This window comes from Sphaerodactylus townsendi, linkage group LG01, assembly GCF_021028975.2.
Source record: "Sphaerodactylus townsendi isolate TG3544 linkage group LG01, MPM_Stown_v2.3, whole genome shotgun sequence".
In the NCBI taxonomy this organism is placed as follows: Eukaryota; Metazoa; Chordata; class Lepidosauria; order Squamata; family Sphaerodactylidae; genus Sphaerodactylus; species Sphaerodactylus townsendi.
In genome coordinates this window covers 149,757,095-149,782,660 of record NC_059425.1, presented here as the reverse complement: position 1 = coordinate 149,782,660, position 25,566 = coordinate 149,757,095, and the positions used below count along the sequence as shown (strand labels likewise).

At 44.4% G+C, this 25,566-nt stretch overlaps 1 protein-coding gene across 1 annotated transcript in view; it reads right to left on the bottom strand.

Annotated features, from left to right (window-relative positions):
* Window positions 1-21,194, bottom strand: part of ELOVL5 (ELOVL fatty acid elongase 5) — a 67,326-nt gene extending 46,132 nt beyond the window's left edge. Inside the window, exon 1 of the mRNA XM_048497191.1 lies at window positions 20,982-21,194. The gene's annotated coding sequence lies outside the window, so the exon portion shown is untranslated. The remainder of the gene's footprint in view (window positions 1-20,981) is intronic.
* Window positions 21,195-25,566: the final 4,372 nt, after the last annotated feature.

Below are 25,566 nucleotides of genomic sequence, written 5' to 3'. Positions count from 1 at the left end.
AAGTTCTTAAAAGTCCTCCCAATCACTGAAAGGGTGGAAGTAGAGTGGGGGAGGTGGGGTGGTCTTGGGAATAGGGAAGATATCCAGGGCAAAGCTGTGCTCACTGGCAAAACTTGTGCTAGAAGTGATGTTGCTTGCTGCAGAGAGAACTGATTTATACTGAATCAATCCATCAAGGTCATTATTGTCTACTCCAGGGGTCTGCAACCTGCGGCTCTCCAGATGTTCATGGACTACAAATCCCATCAGCCCCTGCCAGCATGGCCAATTGGGGGGGCAGAGCAAAACTCAGATTTTGCACTGGGCTCCATTTTCCAGAGGGCAGGGCAGAAGGGGCTGCTGGCTGGGAGTCCAGCTGGTGGGTGGGCAGGGGAGGGGAGGGTGGGGCAGGGGAGTCTGCTGTTCCTGGCCTCGGAGAGCTGCCTTTATAAGCACTGAGGCCAGGGGCGGGGCTTGGGGAGGCGTGGCCATGCCCCCAGGGATAGGTGGGGACCTCGCCCCACCCCCTGAACCCCCCATAACAAATCTATACCTACGTCCCTGCTGTATGCCAAGCAGATGCTTTAGGACTGAGGTACAGTCCTTCCCTTAATACATTCCACTTCCACCAGCAAAGTATTCCACTCGCTCCTCTCAATTCCTTTGACCCTAGTCAACACCATGTTTTTATGCTAGAACTAAAGGACAGAGTACAAAGACAGTCACAGAGGAACTGAGAAAATTATGCCAGTGGCACAGCATGCTAGTAACAGGAAGCTGAGAAATCAATGCAAAGCGGATTTTAAAAAGTTATATTTCTGTTAGCACACTGCAAACTGCTGGAGCCTTAAATTATCTCTATATGTTGCATCAGATTTCAAAGGGTTTTTAAAATGTTCTTCTGAAAAGGTAAAGGAGGACAAAGGCGAAGCCAAAAAATGACATTAACCAACATATTATTATTATTATTATTATTATTATTATTATTATTATTATTATTATTATTATTATTATTATTATTATTATTATTATTATTATTTACATTTGATAACCTGCTCACCCCCAAAGGGCTCTTTTCAGGTTTGTAGAAAGGTCTATCTTTCCCATTCCCAGCTTCAGTCATTTGATTCAAGTATCCAAAGATTTGGCCAACTTCCACCGAAATATAAGATGATATGATGATAAAGATGCTCTTCAAAATGGCCAAGAACATATTAAATATAACAAACAATTGCTAATACAATGATGACTGATATGACCTTGAATCACTGCAGCAAATATTCAAGAGGCAGAAAAGTCTTACACAATTACAACTACATAACAGATAGAATGTGACTGTATGAGGCAGCTATTTTCAGTTACCCATGCTAAGTACATCAAGTTGGATCAGCAAAAAACAGGCTTGACATATGCACAAGGTGGGCATACTCCCACCTCCAAGAAGTTGAGGTGGGGAAAAAATGGCTGAAAAATGTCCTCCAGTTACCCTCTAGGAATTTCCCCATGTCTTTACCTGATAGATGAGGGGAAATTCCTAGAGCTTCACCTGGAAGTGATGTTTCATCCTCACGAAACTCCATCCTCCTAAGCCAGACACCACCTGCAAAATGTCCCAGCATTTGCTGAGGCAGTGCTGGCAATCCCATTCCCAAACAAGCTGCATAGTAGTGGTAGGGAGATTGTAACTTGAGCGCTGCTGTTAACCACAGAAGAATTTAGTAAGGGGCAGGGGCAGCTTGGCTACAAAGAAAATAGGGAAATTGGTGGAGTTTTTTAAAAATGCTAGAACAAATGGGGGGGGGGGGCAAAGACAAGCCATTGTGGTATAGTGGTTAAGGTGTACTACAAGGACCAGATATACCAAGATTCAAATCCTCACTCAGCCAAGAAGCTCATGTGGTGACCCTGGGACAGGCATTTCTTCTCAGAATAACTTACCTCGCTGGACTGTTGTATGGACAAAATGGAAGAGAGGAGAATGATGTAAGCTACCCCTGAACTCCATGGAGGAAGGACAGGATTTTATAAAAATGCAACAAATACATAAAAACATATAGTGAAAAAGAAGGGGTTGAACTGTCTACCCAAGCTTGCACCCACAAAACTGTAACAAGACACCCCAGCTTTGGAAATATTAGTATAGATGAGACACTACCTCAAATCTGTGGAAGAAGACAGAATGACAAGTGCCTGAAATACTGCCCAAAGCAACCTGGTTAGTTTATGAAGGAGTAAAATAAAAACACAACCCAGATATTTGAGGCCAAATTCCAACAAGCCACTAGTCAACACAGTTTCAGCTTTGGGTTCATAGCAGATAGCTAAATCAAATAATCTGTCTGTTGACTATACCAATTATTCTTGCAGGTGGGGAAATCAAATATAGTAATGCTCCCTGACTTTTTTTTTAAAAAAGGAAAGAACTACACTTAAAAAAGAAACAAAAACTTCTGATAATTCAAATTGTTTGTATTATAGAGAGGTGTGATGTATTAATTTTTAATTTTAACAGTTTTTACACAATCAGCAGCAACTTTCACCACTTCCACCTGCACTCTGAAGTGGAACCAACCCTTTTAGTGACGAACTAATTGTGCACCTCATAGAAAAATAATCCTGCTTCTTAGCAAGGTGTTGGTAAGAGAGCCAGTATGGTGTAGTAGTTAAGAGCGTTGGATTGTATCTAGGAGACCTGGGTTCGAATCCCCACTCATGTTATAGAAGCTCACTGGGTGACCTTTGGCCATACTCTCTCAGGCTAACCTACCTCACAGGGTTGTTGTGAGGATAAAGGGAGAACAGTGTATGTCACTTTGGGTTCTCACTAGGGAGAAAGATGGGGCACAAATGAGATAAACAGATAAATAAGAATACAGAAAGCAGCTACCAGAACTAGAATAACCTTTAATAACTAGCTCACTCCAAAACAGCATGACCTGGGGTGGGGGGCCAGCTGAATTTTCAAGGAGGAAAAAGTAAAAGAAACTCAGCTAGACTGGATTGAAGATGATTGTATGCAAAGTTAAGGTTTCTCCCTCAGTGATATACCAGAACAGTACAGGGTTGGATCCAAGACTACTCTCTGTGACCAGAAGGCTCTTGCATTCACAAAATGGAGGACCCACAACTTCTTAAATGAACAAGAGTGAGTGTGTGTACATAAAATACAGGGAGGCAGCAAAAAGCCATTCTGCACATGAAGAGCCAGTCTACAAAAAGGGTGATATTACAAATCCTTCAAACTATCGTCCTATAAGCCTATTATCTGTAATTGGCAAACTATATGCAAAACTACTCCTTAGGAGAGTGGAAGATTGGGTCAAGCAAGCAGAAGTAATAGGACCGGAGCAAATTGGATTCACTAAAAATAAATCAACACTGGACCATGTAACAGTTTTAGCACACTTAGCTAACAAAAGTATAACTCATAATAACCGTAAACTGTTTGCAGCCTTCCTGGATTTAAAAGGGGCATTTGACTCCATATCTAGAGCCCTACTGTGCAGAGAAAATTGGCCCGATTGTTACACATGGACCCCAAGACTTCACTGTTTCTTATAAAAACAGCTACACACTTGCACTAGCTGCAGAATAAGAGCACCCAACAAAAGGACCGCTCTAGCAAGAAAATATCATCACAATAAGAGGGGTCAAACAAGGCTGTATTTATTTAGGCACTTTGTTCAATATATTCCTTAGTGATCTGGAGTCACAGTTACCCAACCCTCCAAGAAGGCCAATGGGCATGTTCCCAAACTAAGCACTAAACACGATGCCCAGGCGTTGCTGTGTATGCTGATGACACACACCGTTCTTCTTTCCCACACTAGAGTTGGTGTCGCTCGTCTCTTAAATTGCTGTGCTGAATATTGTAGCGGAGAGGAGCGAACTGGTAATTAACTATGAAAAAAAACCAAAATAATGGTCTTAAGCTAGAAGACCCCTAATCATACATGGACCATCAATAACAAGACCCATAGGAACAAGTTAACCAGGTTCAAATATTTGGGCATAACTCTTACTAGCAACCTTAATTATAGGCAGTACATAGGAAATTAGCACTAAGCTGCAGCTAACAACAGTGCCCTAGCAATTCAAGCGTTTCTTTTTTTTTTTCACTTGTGGGCCCACCAGTATATACCATCCACATTGAAGGAGTTCAATGCTAAATCGCCGACTCTCGAAGCTCCTCTATGGAGCACCTATTTGGATAGGAGCTATAAACAAAAGAAATATAAAGCACAGCCCAGTCCGTTTCTTCCACAAAATTATGGGCTTACCAGAATTGTGCTTCATATGCAGCCCTATGTTTAGAGGAACTTCGGGCAAATATCATAACCCCATGCCACGATGGCCTGGCTGAGAACTGTCAGATCGAATGCAGCTGCGTATCCACTATCTGCAGGATCACTCCAGTTTGTTACACCTCATGGCTTTCCGACTATGCCAAATTCTAGGTGGCTAGAAAAACTAGTTGAGGGAAAAATCAACACTCTTGGCTTTCATTAGAGTCGTTAGTCCCTCTTTCCCTATCAGAAGCATATAGCTGCTTGAAAACTGCAGCTATTAGAACAAAGAGTATCGAGGATATGATAACGAAAGCTCGCGAGGAAAACGTGTTCCCCCTGACCCTGCTTATTCCAATTGAACAAGGACACATGGCCAATTATTTACAGTGGATCACCAACCCTAAATTAAGAAGAGCTTTAACACTGGCCAGATTCAATCTAATGCCTTCTATGCTGCTCTATGGCAGATATCAACAAATTGATAAACAGAGGAGGCTATGTCCATGCAATATGGGTCAGGTGGAGACACTTTCGATCATACCCTCTTTCATTGTGTAAGGTTTGCAAAAATCAGAATGTCACAATCTGCACTTATCCCATTTCTGTATAACAATCTAACTGATGCTCTTAAGATACCTATGCTTTTGAACAACATGGATCCCACAGTGTGTGAGAATGTAGCAAAATTTCTGCTAACAATAATAGACGTAAGTCTAGATGAATACCAACCAATGTCTATGTATTATGACCACATATAGCCAGCAGTAATTTTGCTAGCTTCTGTCAGTATCCGATGACGTTTAAGTGAGTTAACTTAGCTGAAGGAATGTCCTATAGTTACAGAAGGACCATGTATATATTTTAGTATTTAGTATTTTAGTACCAGTGTCTATAATTGTGAGCAATAATGGGCAAATTTTGTATGCTGATTTTGTATGTTTATTTTATGCCAATAAAGGCTTGGACTGACATGAAGAGCCAGTCAAGCCAAAGCACAGAACATGGGTCAGTTGGTGACTGTCTTGGTTTTAATGAGACATGCAAATTAGCAAGCCCACAGTACTAGAATAGATTTCCATTAGCATGTCTGTAAGAAAGGGAATAGGAAAATCAAACACAAACCACACAGCACATGTACGCGGAGTATAAACCTCCGACATTTTCCAGTGGAGCAAAGTGAAACATTTTAGCAGCAAAGTCATATGAGTAGGCTTTGCGAGCTACATGGCAGTATCCTGTGTTAAAAAGGCAGCATCCTTTTATGATGTCATCAGGAATCTCACCCCTGAGCAACAAGCAGCCAATCTTTTCTTGTAGGCATCATGCTGTTTGAAGTTTACCAGAAACTGTACAAGACAGCTTCAAAGCTGGAAGCGGACGCCTACCAGCAGCACATGCTGGTAAAAAAAGCATGCAATGCAGGAAAAACACACCATTTACCAACGAAGCATGCAAATTGGCATATTTGCTGGGAAGTATACATTACAAAATGTAATGACTGTGGGGAATGTGTATACCGGGCAATGTGTATACCAGGAATATAAAATGAGACACTATGCCCTCTGGCAACAGTGGTATTACAAAGGAGATAAAGTGCAGTGCAATTTTAATAGTGAACAGGTGCTCTAATATAAACGTGTATTACATATCAAAAACATTACACAAACATTACAAGAACATGGTGGCCTTGTGCCTACCAGAAAAAGATATAATTTAGTCAACAAATGGGATGTTTCCCGACCTTTAGAGATGGTAATTCCTGAAAAGGAGTATAAGCAGTGTACAGATAACAACTGTCTTTTAGTCTGCACAAAAGTTACAGCACTTAATCAAAGATGTTGGAAAGATCTTGGCCAAGCTGTATAGGACAGTAGGGAACATATCCTGATCACAGAGATCAGGAACTGTCAAAGTCAAACATGCTAGTCAGCATATTCATCCACAAGCTGATTGGACGGTGACAACACTATAAAGCCGGTTAGCAACACTATGTGTGTGGGGTGTAATGTAATGGTTGAAGTAGTGGGAGGTTTTTTGTTTGCTGATAGTTGGAGAGTGGAGAGAAACTGCACAGAACTGTGAAAAATTTTCTGCATCAAAGAGAAAGCCTTTCTTAGTGAAAGAAACCTGTGCTGTTTGTTTCCTTCTTCTGGGCATACTGATGGGCAGCTTCCAGTGCATTTATTTCGCTGCACGGACAAAAGAATCCTTCCACATCCTTCCCCAGATGGGCTGGTGACCACCCCATGTATTTTCACCTCATGGACTGAGTGAGCCCTCGAACACACCCAACACCCCGCACAGAGGGACATGGCTGAGGGGAAAATTCAGCTATGGATATGCTTTCTTTTAAGAAAGCTCACCTGCTAATCTTCTCCTGGAACTTGTGAAGAGCCCCTGAAGACTTCCAGAATTCACAGTAATATCATGTAAAACTTTTGCTCCCGCTCAAACGTTTCAATATTACCACGGGCAAAAGCGACTAACATCGGGTGAAAAGGCTCCATTGTAAGTACTGTAAGCATTAGCATGTCAGGATGCAAATAGACAGCAGCTGACTGCCTGAGGCCAATGCTGGCACACAATCAGGATGGCAGGAATGCCACACAGAGCTACTCCGAGCCAGTTTCTATGGTCCAAATCTGACTTGCACAGGCAACCACATCGCATGTAAAGAACACAGGAAGCGGAATCTGCAGACACAAAATTAGAAGAAGAGTTGGTTTTTATACCCCACTTTTCTGTACCGTGAAAAGTCGCAAAGCAGCTGACAGTTGCCTTCCCTTTCCCTCCCCACAGCAAACACCTTTTACGATAGGTGAGGCTGAGAGAGTTCTGAAAAAACTATGACTGGCCCAAGATCACCCAACAGGAGTGAGGAATCAAACCCAGTTCTCCAGATTATAGCCCACTGCTCTTAACCACTACACCATGCACATACCGCTAATTCTATTTATAGGGAGGCAGGACAAGGAGATACTACCTTGTAGTGAGCAAATGCTTGGCTTCATTTGCCTCACCATGAATAGGTTGGCTAAGATTGTACCTGGGGCCAGTTGACACAATGTGGAGAGGTCCTGGGACATCATTTGCACCCCGGAGTACTGTGAACAAGCAGTTTCAACTCAGAACACCACTACTCAATGCCTAAGTCCATAACCAGAAGTGGACACTGAGAATACTGATGGAAGGAGACAGGCATCAAAGCACAGGCATCAAAATGGTAAGGATGTTAGGGACATAAATACCACCCTTTAAAAAACAGTTACACTGCCTGGTTTGATCACAGGTATTAAATAATATTCTATTAAGATACCAACTGGTAAGCATGACAGCCCATTAGAGCAAAGGGGGCAGCGGACCCCCAGTTCTCCACCCCTCACCTGCTGCCTTCCTTACCAGAGCAGGGGGAGGCGGCCTCCTCCTTCTCCTCTGTCAGTCTTGCTTCTGTGTAACTGGGCAAGCAAATCTCTCCTACAAGAGACTAATGTGCACTGCTGCCCACCCCCCACCCCAAACATAGAAGGGCAAGGAGAAGAGAAGGACCTTTGTGGGTGGAGACAATTTTACCCCTGAAGAAACCGTGGAGAAGGAAACAAAAGGCGCTGAAGGGCAACAAAAACCTTCCTACTGGCCAGTGAGCTGCCTGCTGGTACCAAGGCAGGGTGGACAGGCAGAGCCTGGCGCGAACTAACCGGGTGGCTGCTTTTGCTGTCTCTGTTTCCTGCTCAAGCAGCAGTTCACTTCTGCTTAGACAACGGTTCCTCTTCTGCAAGCTCCTAACTGGTAAGAACGATAGACTTGATTCTGTTGTTTGGGAGAGCAGAGTGTTTTTCCTGGCTGCTGGAACTACTTATTATGAGCTAATAGCCAGTGCATTAACTGCCCATTAGCTGAATTTGAACACAATCTGCAAAAATGCAGAGATAGTACATAGGAGGGTTCTGCAGGGGGAGGGAGCGTTGCGCTATTTATTTACTTATCCGACCCATATTGTACGATTCCTCCCCACTACCAGTCCCAACGAAACCAGCTGTCATCAAGACGGAATGAGAATGCTACATAGCTACAATCAAACAAGTAGGCATTTTGTCTCCTATCGTTATTATTTCAGTACATCCCTTTGGGAAAAGTTGCCAGAGACAATTTTAACTGGATTAACTTGCACCTGATAAGCATGCTGAGCTGGTAATTAACATGTGTTAAGGCTCCGCTGCCCTCTGAATCTCTGGGCTTGATCAGAGCTGAGAGGAAGTACATTTTTGTATCATACGCAAGCCTATACTTGCATTTTTAACTCACATGCACGCTTATCCAAAATCTGAAAGCCAACTGGACACAGTAGCTGAACTCCAACCAACTTTAGCACAAATGATTATTGTTGCTTGGAGTTTCAGTTTCAAGACATTTAGCTATCCATGAGGCTGTGAAAAATACAGAGGAACTCACTTTGGCCTCAACCTCATCTATAATTAACAGATGGGACTCTCTCCACTGCCCAATCTAAGCCTTTCCCATCTCAAGAAGGAGGAGGAGGAGGAGTTTGGATTTATATCCCCCCTCAAAGGGGCTTACAATCTCCTTGCCCTTCTCCCCTCACAACAAACACCCTGTGAGGTAGGTGGGTCTGAGAGAGCTCAGAAGAACTGTGACTAGCCCAAGGTCACCCAGCTGGCGTGTGTGGGAGTGCACAGGCTAATCTGAATTCCCCAGAGAAGCCTCCACAGTTCAAGCGGCACAGCAGGGAATCAAATCCAGTTCCTCTAGATTAGAATGCACCTGCTCTTAACCCACTACGCCACTGCTACCACGCCACCAGCCATACTCTTCATCACATAAGTTCTCCTGCCTGCCCAGAAAATGACCTTTAATCATGATAACAAGAAGGGATAACTATGGTTAAAAAAAAAATCTGAACTGAAGTCAAGGCTAAGCAAACAGCCCTGTTGAAGTCTGGTAGCCAGTTGGATTCTGCAAGATAAAGATTTACTTAAGATACTGACCATAAACCAACAACCGTGCCCTCTAAATGAATGCTGCGGCCAGACCACATCACATACGCATGCAGGGGCAGACAGCTTTTTGTCTGCACTGATAAATTATTTGTACGTTTCCATTTCCAAAACTGGACTTTGTATCAATCACGAGCACAGCTTGCCTTCTTGGAGGATACAGGATAGAAAGAAAAGTATGACAGGCAAAAACAACCATATCACTTAGGGTAATTATTGACCGGGTTGCCAAATGCTTTGTATCTTAAAAGGTCAGTCCTTGTCCCAAAGAATCCCAGCGTCATAAAATGTCTCTCCTGTCCATACTTCTTCTGTCTGCTGAACAATGTGTGTCCTATATACAGGGTGCAAGTCCCGAAAGTAATGCAAAGCCAGCAGTGTTCTGCGTCACAGATATAAATTTAAAAGTATTACTACCGGATTCATTAGGGAAACATCGTCCCCCAGCACAGATGTGAGGAACAAACTGCTACCAGACCAACCCGTGGTTGGTTGGGAGAGCTCTGTTTTCCAGCTCTACCCTTCCTGCCAACCCTCGGGGTGCCTAGAAGTACAGTGCCAAGACGGGGAGGCCATTCTCTGCATTGGCTAGTATACTCACAAGGGCAGAAATCTTGTCTGGACTTGCCTTCATCCATACCTGCCTTGCAAAATAGCCTGCTGGTCCCTTCCTAAAGGGACTAAAGCGAAGACAACACTTTTGATGTGGAAGCTCGCTTCCCACTTTCAGCCCTGGACTATCTGCCTCGCTAAGACAAAGGACTTGCCAATGTGATTGCTCCAAGTGTTCCTGCCAGTACAACGTTAATCTTAATTTATTCCTCTGATTAACTTCTCTCCCAAGACCACCTTTATTTGTATTCCCATTGATTTACAGCTGTGATTGAGTCAGCTCTGGCACTCCCTAGCTTAGCCCATTAACACAAAGTGCCAAATATTACTTTGCCCATCAACTTGAGCATTGCCACACAAGTTGATCACATTTCTCTTGTCTTTCCACAGAAAGGCAAGGCTCCCCTTTGTTTTGGGAAAGTAAGGGTTGCTCTGCATAACCCCAAGGGTCTCTTTTTCCCTATAAGCAGCCCTCTTGCCCAATACTCAGTATTCAATATCTCTGGACACCTCCCTGACTGTTGATATTGTCCCCAACACATTATTTCTTCTGCCAGAGCTAGAACAGGTTGCTCAGCTCTGTTCATTGGACCTAAAGCCACTTTAGGATCTTTATAAACTGGTAAAGTTATTATCCCTTTGAATTCCCCAATTCCCTTCATTTATCTCCAAACCTGTATCCTCAACTCCACATGCATCCTAGGACTATGCGTGTGCTCTGCTGCTTTGATTATTGTGTGCTTGTACGTTAATTACTTTCACTTTAATAAAATCATTAAACTTTACTTTGCTCTCCTGTAGATTTATTGCTTAAGGAAATCTCTGCAAAAAGCTGGCAACCAAGATTCTGACCTTGCCTGACCATTTACTAAGCCAAAGATTCTGAGCTTACCTGACCGCTTACTAATTCCCCAACTCTTAAAGGGACAGATTCCCCCCACTTTGGTTAACAGAACCATGGATGCTAGCATGACAGCAAAGAGAGATGCATCATGATAAAGCATTTCACAAAAGTGCCACACAAGTAGGCAGATACAGGAGAGAAAGCTGAACCATGGGTTAACTTTTAATCTTTTCCCCAGGCAAGCCTCCCTGGTGTTTCAGAGCCCAGTTGGGACAAAAACCATCTCAGGACTATTTGAAAGGCAGAATCTAGCAAGTGCATGAGACCAGTGGCATATCTGCCAGAGGGATATGACCTCGGGTGCTCCCTCCTCCGCCAGCCAGGCCCGAGGTAGGTGTTGCCCCAGGTGCCATTTTCTCCTGGTTTGCCTCTGCATGAGACACTCCTCTTACATGGCAATTTTCTTATCCAAGTGTCCCCTTCACATTAGCCAATATGGCAGGGCCCCCCTATTTGCTAAGATCATAACTATCTCTATCCTCCAAAAGAAAACAAGTGGGGAGATCTGGATTTTGTCTTCCTACTGCAATAAGAAGTGCTACAATGACAGCTTCAGCCATAGTCCTGGATGGGGCTCCTTGACAAGGAATAATCAATTAGTATTAACAGGCCCTCAGCAAGGCAGGATACATCCAAGATTTGTTGAACTGGGGTAAAAAAAGCAGCCAATCTTTGCATACCAGGAACTGCATACAAACCCATCCTTGGGATAACCCTCCCCAAATAATGGAAACACATTGTGAATGTTATTAACAATTTCCCTCCAAGAATCATAACCACATGATCACAGCTAACATGGGACATTTCCCACTAGGTTCAAAGTTGTTGGGAGGGAGGAAGGTCCTGTCTCCCCACAGCATCATGGTACATTCCCCAACTCCTCTCTGATTTTTCTCAAATCTGCTTTGCATTGCAGTGAAGTCTGGATGGCTGCCATGAGGGTGGAAAAGTTCAGGCTTTTCCACCCACAATGAAGCCATTTTCCAAACAATGTCTCCCCCTATGGCTATTTCCTCCCCTCACCACCAAGCAGCTTTGGGGGGGGGGGGGTGGTTAATCAACAATTGAATATCAGTAGTTACTGTAAAAAACTGTATATGTAGCAGGTTCTCTGAATCCTTAGTTTTCGGTTTTATAAAAAGTAAGATCTCCATCTGTTGCAGAGATCCAAGGGCAAAGGTTTTTCCTCACAAGCAAAGGGGCTAGAGATTTTTTTTAAAGCTGAAATTTCAGCAAACCTATTATACATATTGTTGCAACAGTAAAGTACATCAATATAATGATATTTATTTTAACCAATGCTAAAAAAAGTCCCAGAGGCCTTGTGGGTGGGGTGTCCCCTGTCAAGGGACTGCCACACGGAAACTACAGGGAAATCGGTCATATAGAAGCCCCATTGCCCCTGCACTATATCGGCAGCCATACTTGCAATAGGGAACCCCCCCACAGTTCTACTGGTGTTAAAGAGTGGGATAGATACATATACAGGTTCACAGTTAGCTCAATAATTCTGAACCTGCTGTCCAAGGCAACTTACAAAGTAAAAACAATTAAAATCCAACATTTTAAAAAGTCCCAGTTCAGCATAAAAACAGTCTACTGACAGCTTACCATAACAATTTCCAGATTAAAATCTTGTTTAAAGATCAACCCCTTAATTAAAAACTTGGGCCAAGAGAAATATTTTGGCTTAGCACCAAAAAGAAAGTGATGTAGGCATTAAGAGGGCCACAAAAGGGTGGGCATTCCACAACTGAGGAGCCACTACTGAAAAAGTCCTGTCTCTGGTTGCGCCTTACATCAAATCTAATGAAGGGGAACAAAGAGAAGGGCTTGTCAGGCAGCTCTTCACTGGTGGGCTGCACAATATGGGAGAATACAGTTGTTTAAAGAAGTCTGGCCCCAAGTCACTTAGGGTTTTGGAGGCAAGAACCAGCACCTTGAATTGTACCTGGAAACAGCCAATACAGATCTTTTACCACTGGAGTGATACGATCTCTATATCCTGCCTATAAAAATAGCTCAGCAGCTGCATTTTGAAGTTTCCAGACCATTTTCAGCCCCAAGTAACACAAATTACAGTAATCTAAACTGGATGTAATCAGAGCATAGATCACTGTGGCCAGATATCTTTTTTGGAAGAATGGCTATTGCTGGCATATCAGCCAAAGTGATAAAAGGCATCTAGATTCCTTTAATTTAGGACTTAAGAGCTGTACAGAGGCTGTTTCCCTCCTTAGTGCATGTTTAGTCACTTTTGTTGAAGGTTTAAAAAAAACAACCCTATCTGAGTCAATTGAAAACTCCAGATGACTTTTCCAGGCCTCATAAGTTTCACATAACCCAGAAAGTCAGCGGCAGGAATATGTAGGCCCTTGCAAATGGAAACAAATGTGTGACGTCTGTCTGTATAAGAGAGAGTTTTGGTGATTGCACAAATATATCCCCTTACACAAACCATAACTAGCTATGTCTAGAAACAAAACAGGAAGGGAAAACAGAATTGAGATCACTATTGATGCCGTATCTGTCCCTCATATTTTTAATATGGAGGAAGGGGGCAGAGAGGTGCTCTGTAGCCATGGATATTAGAGTAGACTGTACACCTTGGAGTGTTTAGTGGAGGATATACTGACGATGTTCAGTGGTTGTACCTTGCGATATGGGTTGACATTCTCATGGAGACTCCCTTTCGATTTGGGTGTCTTTCCCTGCAGTAATGCTGGGCTACTGTGGTTATTTGTGGGAGAGTGCCTGAGAAAGGATGTTTTCAATGGATACGGAAAACACAACTATCTTTAGTGGTGAGCAAAAGAACTCTCCTTCCTCAAGGCTCAAGGTACACACTAAAGGAAAACCAGTACATACAGCCCAGCTTCAAACTCACTGGATAGAATGAGTAAGTATATTTTACTTTAGGATGATCAAAAGGCAAAAGTGACTGTGGTTGGGGAGAGGAAACAGCAACATACTCTTGACACAAATACTCACTAAATGAGCACCCAACTGCAGGTATTATCTGCTGCAGCAGAAGCAACCAAGCAGCCCTTTAGCATAAAAAAAATAAAGAATGCTACCTCTCCCCAACGCCACACAGATGATCAAGGGATGCCTACAGCAACCATGTACAGTGGGAAACTAGTTCCGCCCAATATTGAAATGCCATCTACTGCCTGCCCCTCTTTCAAGGAACAGAGTGGCGAGCACAACACACGTTTCCACAATAATTTTGTGAAGTCGTTAAGCTAGGAGATAATAATCCACACAAGGTCACCCAGCGATCATCACAGCAGGTCTCCACCATCCCAAGCACATATGCCAACTGCTATGCCCCACAAGGGCAGTTTGCTGCTCAGCAGCAGGCACGATGCTGTGCTCTGATTTTGATTGGAGGATGAACTTTCTGAGCATCATAGTGTGCCTCAGTATATCATGCAGAACTCTTAACATCTTTTGGAACGGCAGTGTAGTTAGGGCAGGGGTGGCCAACCTATGGTGCTCCAGATGTTCATGGACTACAATTTCCATCAGCCCCTCACTTCTTCTCCATGCTGGCATTTAAAAAAACAGATCCCTTAATATACACCATACTGCTATTAAATTCAGGAAATCAGACAGGAACCAGCTTTGTTCCCCTTCTGTCAGAAAAACAGCACGGGGATCCAAAGGAGAAGTCACTTTCAGTTAGTGAGACTGTGCCCCCACCTCCAGCACCATGGCTCTGACATCAGGGCCCCTCGCAATTGCTACTGCCCTACCAAAAAAAAAATGTTATCCCAAGTGGTTTGGCCTGAATAGCTTATGTTTCTGTCAGCCTTGCAAAGAATCTGTTCAAAGTGAAAATTCTGGAAACTCCAGCACTATTCAGAAACTCAAGAACACTTAATATCCCGGAGAAACTTTCAGGACTTTAATATCACTTAAGTAAATTGATATGCATTTTGATGCAGCTTTTGATACCCTTATTTCAGTCTATAAGGATGAAGTTTCTGAGCATCATAGTGTGCCTCAGTATATCATGCAGAACTCTTAACATTTTTTGGAAGGGCAGTGTAGCTAGGGCAGGGGTGGCCAACCTATGGTGCTCCAGATGTTCATGGACTACAATTCCCATCAGCCCCTGCCAGCATGGCCAATTGGCGTGGGCTGATGGGAATTGTAGTCCGTGAACATCTGGAGCACCATAGATTGGCCACCCCTAATCTAGGGAATCTAGGTACAGGCCTCCTAAACTCTGGGAAATGGAGATAGCTGGCTGTTGTCTTCCTCTGCCTGACCCAACCTTTTCCACTTTCATGCTTTGAGTGGAACTAGCCTACGTTTGTCCCTGGCTTAGGTTTGTTTCCTGTTCAACTGCCGGTTGTCTTTGGGTTGCTGGCACATTTGACCATTTCTCTGACAGCTTTCTTCTGCAAGTATCAGCAGCTGCTCCTCCAATCTGCTGGGCCAGGGAGGCCTCTTGTAATTGGGCTCTTTGTGTTAAAGACAGCATGAAATGAGGAGGGTGACATCACAGCGGTTTGTGCAATCACCATGCATAGATTAACACCTTCCATACTTGAGTCATCTGGGGCTTCCTCAGTTCACAACAGCCTGATTACAGGGTGGCTTCAGAGATTCCAAAGGTGCTACCGGAGCATCTATCAGAGTTGCAACTTTCTCTCTGTCATGTCTACAGCTGTTGTCTTGTGGTCGAATTTTTGGTGCTGGGAATGCACAGGGATGACACCCATGCATCGCTGGCCCCGGGGAGATAGGATTTAGCCAGTCATTGAACACAGATGCAAGACTTTCTTGCCCTCTCTATCTGTGTGCCTTAACCACATATTTTCTCCTAAAAAGGAAGGACCTTGGATTGAGAGAAAACCTCCTTGCTGACTAAGCAATGGCATCACTTTTCCTTATCAACAAAAAGAATCTCCAGAATACAGAATCGCTGGATGTTCAAAGCCTAAGTGCAAAGAAGTTATTAAAGCAGAGGTTTTCACTTTTCAAACTACCGGTATGTGGCAACATGTCTCCCATACTGGATTCTGATCTATGCTTTTCAATTAGATTTTAATATGTACATTACAAGCTAAGGAAATAAAGTTATTACCCTTTGTCAATCTGACCCTGGTCGCTAAAATCAAAAGAAGCAAAACTTGACAGTACTTCCTGCATATCTCTGCCCAGTAAAATCTTCTAGCGCAATCTGCATAATCACTCAAGTGAAAAGCAAACATCACTCCTGTTCCACAGTTACTTTTGGGTTTTCCTGCTTTCTCCCAGGCACATCAGTAGATGGTCACAACCAAATGTTACTGAACGTTTCTGTGATGTAATACATTTCCTCCTATGAGGACAAACATGCTTTCTAGCCCTTTAGTTGCTTTAAGGGAAACAAATTTCTCATCCTGTTCTTGGCTGGAAGTGAATGGTGCTTAGGAAGGGGAATTTTTACCTTTTTCAACATCAATAATTTCTAATAAGGGAAATAAGGAGAAGGGACAAGGGAAGTAAAAAAAGAAAGAGGGGAAGGAAAAGGAGCAAATGGGAAGACGGGAGCCAGCTAAGGACCTCTCCAGTGGTCAATCAGAACTTGGAACTTTCGGCTGTTTTTTCTCCTCAAATCTGGACAGCCATAAAATTCCCATAAAGTCTCTGGTGGTCAAAAACACATTCTTCCAACTGCATTTTACTCATAAACTCCCCTCCCTGCCCCTCATTTGAGATTGCGAGTCCAGCTATATTGATTCACATAACAATTTCTTTAAGGCTTGAAGGTTGTAATGTCTTTTACAGAGGGCTGCTCTTATTTCTTCATTGGATTTATTTATTGGATCAAGATCAGCTCAGGGCAGCTCACAACAACCAGTTTCCACAATAAAATAAAATCAACTACTACTCAATTAAAACCCAACTCTAAATGTTCTTCAACTCTCTGGTGCCCTAAAGCCAATGAATCATGGGAAAACCAAGCAGAAGGAGGAAACAAATGAGGGAGAAGGGATTCCCTCAGAAGGAAATAAGGGATTCCCTCAGAGGAATTCCCTCAGAGGGAAATAAGGAGAAGGGACAAGGGAAATAAAGGAGCAAAGGAGAAGAAGGGAAAGGGAGGGAGCCAGCTAAGATGGGCCTGGTGAAACATCTCTGTTCTGTCCTACAAGCTCTGTGGAAATGAAGTAAGTCCCAGTAGGTCCCGGTCTTATTTGACAGAGTGTTCCACCAGGCCGCAGCCAGAACTGAAAAGGCTCTGGCTGAGAACAGCCAGACATTGTTTTGGGTCAGTAACTACTAGCAAGTGCTCTGCAGGGGCAAGCATAAGGGGAGATGCAGTCCTGCAGATACGAAGTTTCCATACCTTTTAGGGCTTCAAAAATTAATACCAAAACCCTGAACCCAATCTGATATTCCACCTGGGGGACATGCAGCTGATGGAGCACCGGTTGAACATGTGCCCTCCACAATATTCTCGTGGAGCTATATTTTGAACAAGCTAACATTTCCGGAGCAGTCTCAAAGGTAGCCTGGCATAAAACACATTACAGTTGTCTAGTCTGGAGGTGACCACTGCATGGATCACTGTGACTAGGTCAGGACCGGATAGGAAGGGTACCAGTTGCCTAACCTGATGAAGATGCAACAAGGCCAGTTTGGCTTCATTCGTGACCTCCACTGAAAGGAAGGCAGCCAGGATTACACCCAAATTCCTGACAGTTGGCACAGGTGTCAGCTGTACTCCGTCAAGAGACAGAAGTTGGCATCTCATTCCTAAGACTTCCTGGCCCAGCCACAGAAGCCATCTTTTATTAATTTAATTTTAGCTGGCCTTCAAAAATCTGGGCAATATTCCAGGGCGGCATCAACAGAAGTAGTTGAGTGTCATCCAGAGGTGGGATCCAGCAGGTTCTCACAGGTTCCCAAGAGTAGGTTACTAATTATTTGTGTGTGCCAAGAGGGGGTTACTAATTGGTGATTTTGCCACCTGATTTTTGCCTTAGTTACAGCCTTCCTCTTAGCAGTAGCGTGCAGAACTTGAAGCAGTCTAGTAGGAGGTGCACCGGTGTGCATGGCAGCCTGAGCCTGCGTGCATTCGTTTCCCGCCCAAGGACCGGCGCAGTGGCTGCGTCCTTGCCACAGCCCTGCGCAGGAATGCCCCGCCCCCGGAATGCCCGGCCACGCCCCAGTCGTACCCCACCCAGCCCCATTGGCGCTACGCCACAGTTTGAATCCCACCACCATGGGAACCTGTTACTAAAATTTTTGGATCCCACCACTGGTGTCATCAGCATACAGATGACATCCTAGCCCAGGGGTAGGGAACCTGCGGCTCTCCAGATGTTCAGGAACTACAATTCCCATCAGCCTCTGTCAGCATGGCCAATTGGCCATGCTGGTAGGGGCTGATGGGAATTGTAGTTCCTGAACATCTGGAGAGCCGCAGGTTCCCTACCCCTGTCCTAGCCTGTAACTCTGGACCAACTGGGCAAGAAGGCACATACAGATATTAAACAACACTGGGGAGAAGAACACAACTCAGAAACTACACTGGTGCAGATAGAGTGTTTATTATTAGGGGCTAGCAATAGGAAATATACTACTCTGCACAAGTACTGCACCAATTACCAAAATGTTTCCAGAGCCAAGCTGAACTACTTATTCAGGTTGCTTGTGTGATCTCCCTCATGATTCTTTAATGAAGATATAATTTTATTTTTAAAAATACAGCGAAGGACATTTTGGCCGGTACACCTTGATTTGTCCTCTTCCCCATTTTTAGCCTCCTACAGCTTGAGGCCAAGAAGAATCTAAAACTGCTGTTGATCTGCTGCCCAAACAACATGACCTACCACATACCCCCAACAAAACCAGTTTAGAACTTCAACAGTTCTTTATAAGCTATTTAATCGGCATAAGTTGAAATCATTCCTGCTCTTACCACAGGAGTCACACTTATTACAAACAGTAAAGGATAACAAGTGAAACAAATTATTGTCCATAACTCCAAATGAAGTTTGGAGTTCTGTGAAAGAAACTGCCGTGACATGACACAGTTTTCTTATCAGCAAGTGGAAAGCAGTACTATTCTGATGGCTGTAAATGAATGTCCTGGATTGAACTTACCCCATCAACTTAGATAGCTACAGGTTATATTCTTATAAGAGAACAAGACATTCCAAACTAGTAGAAAGTCAACTGTGTTTTCTTCTTCTCGCCACGTACCCAATTCAACTCTTCCAGTTAACATTTATCAGGTTGACATTTATCAGAGAAGAGTCATGATTACCAGCAGAATCGCTCCCAATCTACAGCATCAGTTTGAGTTCTCTTCAAAACTTTAAAGGAACAAAATGGATGTCTCTCTTCACTTGAGGGCAAAATTAAATTTTGAATCCAATACCCTGGTCCTAAATGGCTACCTCATAAAGAATTTCTACAAACATATTGCTTTTGCGCAGAAAAATTCTACATATATATCACATGTGGAAAATATGCCTGACTACTATACCTCCCCAATGTCCAGATCACTGTCCCATTCCACACAGCACATATGAAACACTGTAAGCCTGAAATATAAAACATTTCCTGTGGGAATTCCGCACAGCTTCCATTTTGAAAACATGGTATTTTTTCCCGTTGGCCCCTTCTGCACATTCAGAATAATGCACTTTAAATCCACTTCCACAATTGTTTGCAAGTGAATTTTGCTATTCTGCACAGTAAAATGCAGCTGCAAAGTGCATTGAAAGTGGATTGAAAGTGCATTATTCTACATGTATGAAAGGGGCCTAGCAACTTATTTCAAAAACACATTCTAGCATTTCTTTTTTCCTGAGACATTTTCCAAATATTTTTGCCTGTGTGGAAAGCAGGAAATATTTCATTTTTCCTGCCCGTTTTTGTCACCCCTTTTCTCTCTGAGACCTTTGATTCTCCCACCGGCCAGCATTTTAGGGTGATTCTCTGGCCACTTGCCATTTTGTGATGTTCCCAAATCATGTTTTCTCCCTTGGCAGCAAGGCTGTTTGTGAATTTCCTCAACTACATACAGTAATAAACTCATTGTGGACATGGAGGATTTGATACTATGGAGCCACAAGTATTCAAGCCACTGAATCCTTGATACACTGCTTTATATGGGGATGGGGTTAGATTCTTGCGGTTATTAGTATGATATTGAAAAAATGTTGTGACTTCGAATCCATGCATGAGGATTAAAAAAGGTGGGGTGGCAGAATTGTGTGTGTGGAAGAACCAAAACATTTTACATGATCTGAAACGTTGTCATAAACGTTTTGGTTTGGCACAGCGCAGAACAAAAACCCTAAAACGATTCTTTTCAAGACAGTTTTCAAAAGGTTTGCAAACGTTTCACAGCCTTTGTGTGGAATGGGCCACGTGTTACCACCCTGAAGGAAATACCACTTTCTTACAAAGGAAGTTGCTTCTGAGTAGAACAGGCCCACACACGCATCTGTCCTGCGTTAGTGATCATTTACTGAAGACAAAAAACAGGCTTGGGCTACACAGTGCCAGTCAACCCTTGAAGCGCCCGCAGCCCCCGGCCAGTCAGAAGCAACAGCACTTAGTTTGCGCCCTTCAGCTTCCTCCCCATAGGCCGCCTCGCCTCCTCAGCTTTTCGCTCTCGCCGGCAGCATTAGCGGGCGAGCCGGGCGGATGCACGTGGGGCCGCGATCCGACGCCAGCCCCGAATGAAATATTTTAGGGTGGGTTTTCTTTTCTTTTCTTTGGTTTTGCAGGCGGCGAAAACGCACCCCGGTCGGGCGCCCCGATTTGCATGAAGGCTGCCTAGAAACAACACCCGGCTCCCTCCACCCTCCGCGCCAACTCCGCTTCCGAGCAGCCCCCTCGACAGCCAGCCGTGCCTGTCAGCGGTTGCCAGCCAACCACCGGCCGCTCCTTGCATGGGCTGATGCGAGGGACGGGGGGATGGGAACGAGCGCTCCGGCGGCCTCGGTGTCCCCACGCGCTCCTACCCCTCGCACCTTCTCCAGCTCAGGATCGGCGCCGCTTGCCGGCTCGCCCAGCACGGAACGTCGCACTGCAAGCGGGAAGGGAAGTGAGACCGGCAAGGGCAGCCAGACCCTAAAGGGGAGCATCCGCCCTGCAAAGCAACAGCTGGGCGCCCGCTTAGGGAAGGGGAGTTGCAACGGGGAGCAGCGTGCCGAGCCGGCGCCTTACCTTCTCCTCCAACTCAAGCAGCGGGCAAACTGAGGGTGACGATGCGCCCCGGCGGAAAGGGAGGCGGAGAGGTTGGGGGGTGGTAGTCTTAGTCACGCTGCAGAGGCGGGGAAGGCCAGCAGGGGCGGGGTCCGGAGCCCCGGGCTCCGGCACCGCTTGGAAGGAAGGAAGAGAAGGCGAGAGCGCGCGTTTCCCGGACTAAATTGTGGGCTGATTGTGACGTCACAGAAGCGGCGGGAGGCAAAGAGGAAGAGATCTGGCGAGGGGCGTGTATGACGTCATGGGGTCTGTTGTACGGCGGAGCCGGAGAAACATCGTTCCTTCGGAAAGCGGGAACTAGGGGCGAAGGCCGGCATCTGTTTTTCACCTTAACCCTACGGTCCTAAAAACATTTTTCACTCCTGTGTATGCATTTTCCTTTGGAAATTAATCTCACTGAAGATTAATTTGGAGTTTACAGGTTGCAATCCTGTTTTCGGAGAAACAGCCGAGTTGGTCTTGCTGCCTGAACTTCTCAACAGTTCTGCTGTGTAAAGAGGATATTATTAATAAAGCGATTAATAAAATGTTAATGGCATAAACTTCCGTGGATGAGAGTATTACGCACGATCCTGGATAGAATAAGGAGCGTCGCGGATTGGGTAAATTTCATTCAAAGCAACGGGTTTTACCTTCAATTAAATATGCAGCGAATGGTATACTTTTTTCCTGAGGGTGCAATCTTACTCCTATTAACCTAAGAGTAAGACTTAACGGAACTCAATGGGGATTCGCTGCAGGAATAAACAATCAGGCCGCGCAAGTTACACTGTAAACTTCTCGCGGCACACTTCGAGGAGCATGCACCAACGCGGGCTTCGGGGCTGCCGATAAGGATCGCAATCTAGAGTTTCTGGCTTCAGATGAGACAATCTCTTCGAAGTGTTTAGCAAATCATCCCGCAAAAGACCAAAGCAATCCCGAAGGTGACAGAAAATCCCGCTCCTAAATAGCTCGCAAGGAAGCCACCTTTCAGATCCCTTATTTCCAAGTAACGCACTTCATAGGAGCGCGTCGCCGCCGGGCGCAAATAAACCAGGTGCCTGCCTGCCCCAGTTTGACCTCCGAGGAGGAGGAGGAAGGCTGCGGGACAAGCCGGCTGTATGTGAGAATGGGGGCGGGGACAGAGATTCTAACGGGGATCTTGGGGGCATTGAGCTAAATCAGTTCAAGGCCGGCTGGGGGCGGGGCGGGCACGCAGAAGCCAACTTTGGGCTGGCCTTGGGGGAGACTTGGACTTTGCAGTCCCACCTCCACGCTGGTCGCCCTTTTGCTCCTCGGAGGCGGGGTGACCTCAGGCCACAGCTCCGCTTTTCCCTGCAGACGGAGGGAAGGTGGGAGGCTCGTTCTGGGGCCGGATCTCGCCTTCTCGTTCCTTCTCTCAGTGTCGAGGGTGGTCCCGGCGGAGATCACTTTTGTTTCTTTCCCGCTGGCCGGTCACCCCATGAAACCGGCGAGGGAGGTGGCCAATCAGAGCCGCAAGGGGGAGGTGCTCAGGAGGGAATGGCGGGGGTCTGGACCAGGCAATCTCCTCTCCCCACAAGAGGGGTCACAGGACCCTGTGGGCTGGCAGGGGGAGAAGTTGGCACCCATAATTGATCTGCTGGTGGATAGGGGAGGAGTCCATGCCTAATAACAAAAATGTGCTCTGTGGAATATGTGTGTAAAACCTTAAGTGTATAAATTGTTTTTCTGATAATTTTTAAAGCTGTCATTCAAATAAAACTGCTCAGTGTTACACAGAGACTTATTTTATACATTTGAGGGAAAGGGGCATTTAAAAAATACAAGACTTTGAACTACACAGAACTATTAGACAAAGGAATGAAGGATTTCCTGAAACTGAGGAAACCTGTGTCCCTTAGGACAACCAGGAGCTGATTAGAACAGAATGTTCCCAATCACAAAGAAGTCCAAAGTTGCCATAGTGAAGATAACTACCAGCCTACATTAATGGGCTTTTAAAAGTGCAGCTAGGAAGAACTTCAGATTCCTTTTCATGACCCCAAAAAACCCTGTCTTTAGGGTGTGATCCTAGAAAATCAGATCTCTTCAATGACCATCCGAGTCAAATGAATGTTCGTGTGTAAAACGTTTAGAGTGGCTGGCAGTTCTTCTTCCCCATCCTCTGCAAAGGAGTCAGGGTACGACATATGACCCGTTGTACATTATCACAACACCTCCATCAGGCTGAAGTTCACCTGTGGAGGCTGGAAGTTTCAGTCACCAGAATCTTTGACCTGTGCAAACAAAACTGTGTCTTCCTGCATGAAATCAGTACTTTTCCTGTTGTAACTTCTGACTGCAATGAAATTGAAGGGTCAGCCCCCTTGATGGCACCATAATCAGGTGAGGGGAGTGGACATTATGCCACTTAGATAAGATAAACTTTTTAGAAAGGTTTATATTTCTCTGCTGACAAGAGCAGAATTAACATCCAACCATATGCCTCCAAATGAAAAGTTACAAACCAGTCACTCCAGAGAGTGTGTTCTTCCAGAATGAATTCCAATCTATACAGATCTTTAACTTTCTCCAACTACTCTTAGATGAGATCATCTTTTAACTATCACTTTTAACTGCTAATTTATTTGCTTAACGTGACCATTGTTAAGTCATGCATGCGCACAGCACACCCACAGAATCAGCCAGCACACAGGAGAGAATTCCATAACAGGAGCCACTACCAATAACGTCCTGCAACGTGCCTAAGCTCAGTCCCTATGCAGAATTGGTAAGAAACTTCCAGAGTAATCTGAAGAGGGTCTGCTCGGAAGTCACTCTCAGGTTATTCAACCTCACACCTAAGAAAGTGCCCATAGGATTGCAGACAGTGCAGTTGTATGAACATGTTCCTGTAAGTAAGCCCCAGTGAATAGACCCAAGTAGCTTTCTGAGCTGACTTGTTTAAGATCACTCTTTTACATTCATGACCAAATGGTAGCTTCTTAAGCTTGTTTGTACTAAGCTCTTTAGGGCTTTTTGGATCAAAACCAGCAACTTTAATTATGCTTGGGAGATAAGAGAGTGGATAATGGGGCGTCCACCATGCCCATCCCACAAAGAGTAAGGGAGCTCAGGCAGATTCTGAGCAGTCACCCAAGACGGTCTGCTCCAGAGCATGTTGCAGAAGAACAGCAAATGCTGCTGACAGACCAGATTACAGTCATAAAGACTGCAGTGGCCTTACATTGCAGCTGGAAATCTGATCCCTAACCAGTTATGATAGCCATCTATTGCAGTCTACAAATTGGCCATCAACAATGACAGCAATTGTTACAGCGCAGCATTACTATGGATGCTGAGGCTGGTGGCAGCTGCCAGTGTTGGGTTGTTGTGAGCAAAGAGGACTTAAAAACGCGTGACCTTCAGAACTGGTATTTGTAGAAAAAGTCATTTTCACTGATTTGGGGGACTCTTTTGATGTAAGAAATAAATGACTACTGATGGAGTATTTCCATTAGCACTACAATTATGAAGTACTCTTCAGAGTCAGACTCTCTCCATCATGTCTCTTTGCTTGATGATATTAAATTACACATTGGTGAGTGTCCAGGGGTTATCTGCCAGGATTCATTAATAAGGATTCTCAGTGTAGGCCGGTGTGATCCTAGAAAGCTCTTCCTTTAACTATACAGGTAAATGCTTATGATTCAAGACCTAGTTAACGATTTTTGTAACTGCTCTGGTTTGATTCAAAAGTTGGAGCTTCTTTTTATGTTTTCTTGGTGTGTAATTTAATACTACAATTGGTGCCTGTATTTGTGTACCAGAAGTATAACACGCCACTTAATGTACAGACAACATAAAAATGGTACATCGTTAAAACCGCTGCATGAAAACAAATGAAGCAAAATAATAATAATAAAAGAACCAGCCAAGAAAACAGGTAGATTGACAACACAATGATCATGTATGAAAAAATTAAAATTAAAAAGGAAACATGGTGTATTCACATACCCCTAATTTCAGTCCTCAGTTCCTCCTGCACACTACTGCTTCCTTTTGTTTTCATGTAAGCGGACTTGGTAACACTGACAGGCAAAAGAACGCACCTGCAGAGCTTTCTGCTTCGCTGAAATTCATGGCGCAATTCTTGAAGGTGGGGGACTCACAGGGCACACCAGAACATCAGAGCCACAAGAAACCACCAGATTAAGGTGAGAGATTGCAATTTTAGAAAAGTGACAATAGCAATAGATTACGATAGTTTACTTGCACGTAAAAGTGCTATTTATATATTTGTCCCTTTTTCCCTCTTCAGCAAATATTCATATTTTATGACATGAAAAATGTTTGTTTTAGTATAAAGAAAGAAAGAAGTGAAAAATGAAGTGCAGCCAGCTGGTGCAAAATATAAAGACTCATTTCCTGAAAGGAACTAAAGGGGGGGGGACATATAAGCCATTTACACACTTGTGATTGCATTGAGCGTAGGTTTCCTTCAGGTTGGATTCTCAGTTATGTACAAATTTCCCCCTCTTCAGAAGTCCCCGCACTCTCAGTTCAGACTCCCTGTGCAGTTTCCAAAACCAGTTACACTGTG